A 3,225-nucleotide genomic window follows, 5' to 3' on the forward strand; every position below is an offset into this window, starting at 1 on the left:
ATGCACATGGAAGGGACTCCACAATCTAGACCATATTTTGCGGGTGTTCCACTGTTATCTTCTACTGTTTTATCTTTTAAATGCTGGCTTGCTTCTTTTTCTTTTTGTCCTGTGTAGCAGGAGCCTAGCATGTTTACTCAGGGCCACCCTTTTCAACAAGGTTTAACCCAAAGTGAGTGTGCACAAGGGTTCTAGCTGTGGTGACTATTTCATGGAAATAAAAGCATAGTGCATGCTGTACAGTGGTGATCCCAGAAATAACATTCAAGGGGGACAATAATAGAAACAGAAACAGGTATTAATATAATACATCAATGAGGCCCATTATTTTCACTGTTGCAATAGTAATACTGTACAATGCAATTACAAAGAAAATATTACAGTCTTATATTTAACAACTACTTGTGTTGCATAAGCCACCTTATCTTACAGTCCTACCTAGGTGGCCAACACTTACACCATTGCTTGTGCTACTCATGAATTTGTAGTTGTTTAATTACTCATTCCCATCCACCCAGAATTACGGTTTTATGAATGTGTATCTAAACATGTATTTTAAAAACTTGAATCTGGTGCACTCAAACATGCTTTACTTGATTTTTCTACACAGTGTCTATTGTTTCCCTCCTATTTTTGTATGTTCCATGTTGTTTTCTCTCTACCCCATGCTAAGCAAATAATGGTTTCAATGGCGATTCCACTGGCAGTGGCAGCATATATCTGGATTTGACAAAATATAAATATAGAATCACTCATCCCTGAATGTTTTCAGGTTTCTCATTTAATGTGCTTCACTTGAGCAGGATCATGTCCTAAATAAAAACTGAATGTATGCATGTGGTGAACACACTTATTATGCAGATTCACTTGCCAGGGCTACAAGATTGACTTCAGTTTCTTTCTGCATGTAGATGTAGGGGCAAACATACATCTCACACTGCTTAATAAATGAAGATCCTGAACTTTTATCTGTAAGTTGGCATGAGTTCCATCAGGGAAAAAGGCGGGGTATAAATTTTATTATTATTATTATTATCATTATTATTTCAAAGACTATGGGAAATATCCAGTGGAATTTCTACAAACATGGAGCAAATACCCCAAGTACTCCTCTCAGGGTGCTTTAAACAGTATTTTCACATTTAGTAGAAGGCAACACCTGCAGGGTATACTAACTTTTGGAGGGTCCAGAAAACCAAGCTCTGGTGCAAACCTTAATCCATCCTCTAAGCCACTGTTCCAGTGTTCGTGAAATCATTGGGTTGTGTGGATTGAAGATAACAGAATCACCCATGTCATCATGTTTTGTTGGGGAAAGGACAACTGTCTTAAGTCCAATGCTCTATTGCAAAGGAAGGGAACGTGTGGACCTCCAGTTGTTGTTGGACACCAACCTACTCCATCAGCCTCAGTCAACATGAGCAATAATCAGAGATGGTGGAATTTAAAGTCCAGCAAGATCTGGAGGACAACAGGTTCTTCACTGCTGCCTAACTGCATCCAGACGATGGTTCCAATGCAAGCATGCCACTCATAACAGAAGCGGTTCTTGAGGGCACAAGGAAGTGGTAGGGAAAACGGATTGTGAAAGTTAGCAAGAAATGGCGGGATGAGGGAAAGAGGCATATTTCCTGAAGGCCAACAAACATCACTATTAATCTTATTATTAATGTAACTATTCTTCAGTATCATTAATGCAGACTTCTTTACAAAGTTACAGTACAAAGATAGAAAAGAAATTATCCTGTAGTACCTTACCAACTCGAGGGACGCGGGTGGTGCTGTGGGTGCCTAGTGCCTCAGTGCCTAGGACTTGCCGATCGTATGGTCGGCGGTTCGAATCCCCGCGGCAGGGTGAGCTCCCGTCTTTCGGTCCCAGCTCCTGCCCACCTAGCAGTTCGAAAGCACCCCTAAGTGCAAGTAGATAAATAGGTACCGTTTTATAGCGGGAAGGTAAACAGCGTTTCCGTGTGCTGCGCTGGTGCTGGCTCGCCAGAGCAGCTTCATCACGCTGGCCACGTGACCCGGAAGTTCTCCGGACAGCGCTGGCCCCCGGCCTCTTAAGTGAGATGAGCGCACAACCCTAGAGTCGGACACGACTGGCCCGTACGGGCAGGGTACAGTTACCTTACCAACTAACACATCACAGTATACACTACCAAGCACCAAAGCTTCAGATTTGTTGGATATGGTTACCCTTCTGGAATATGATCCCTTCCCCAAGGAGTTTGCAAACTAATATTTGGAACAGAAGAGACAAAAGTGGAAGAGGAGGGAATGGGGGTTAGAATATGTGTTTGGCCTCAGTGGGGGATGAGTACTAAGATCCTTTCAGTAGAGCTTGAAGCTGCTTTCAGCAGCAGGACTAACTCGGTTCGTGTGAATTAGTCCTAGCAGGAACAAAGTTCCTTTTCATCTTTGCCAAGGCTCAGCAATCACAACCAGCCCCCACAAGCCTGAGATTCCGAGATAAAAGGCTTGTAGGCCAGAGGGCCTGACTCTGCATGCATCCTTGAAGCTCTGCCCCAGCTCCCGCCAACGGAGAAATTAATGGTGCAGACCACAGCTTGGGAATCTCGCTGCACGCAGGAAAGCAGCGTAGCCACGCCATGCATCCTTAGATTAAGTGAGAGTAAAATCCCATTTACCGTGTGTGTGTGCGTGCCTTACTTCCGAGTAAATGTGCCTAGAACCGACCTGAGCGTTCAGAGAAAAGTCGGAGGAGCTACGCTGCGAAATGAGAAGAAAGTCGGAACAACGCAGGGCACTTGGGGTGCAGGAAAGCGGGAGAAACTAGCGAAGGATGCGCCTTCAGAAAACAAGCACTTATGCTGCAGCAGCAGCGAGCGCCACTGATGCGCCTTGCGCGGTTGCCGAGGTTCCCCTCACAACTCGCTGGGCAACACCGCCTCCTCTCCCACGTGCCCCGCCGCAGCGTCTCCCATCCCTTCCCCCGCTCTGATTGGCTGAGCCCCGTTCCCCCTTCCGCAACCCAGGCCCTCGCCATTGGGCGGCTGTCAGAACGTTCGGGCCGTCACGACGGCGCTCCGGCGTCCTCCCTCTTGCAGCCAACGAGGCGGCGGCGTGGCGTATCAATCGCGGCGCGGCGTCCAATGGGGAGACGGCGTCGGCTCTTTCCCCCGCCCCCTCGCCCACCCGGAGCCGAATGTTGATGCGGGCCGGCCGACCAATGGGAGCGACGGCGCCCTGCTCGTGCTGCTTTCG

The sequence above is a fragment of the Podarcis melisellensis genome (genome assembly GCF_964234715.1).
Source record: "Podarcis melisellensis genome assembly, chromosome: 6".
Classification (NCBI taxonomy): domain Eukaryota; kingdom Metazoa; phylum Chordata; class Lepidosauria; order Squamata; family Lacertidae; genus Podarcis; species Podarcis melisellensis.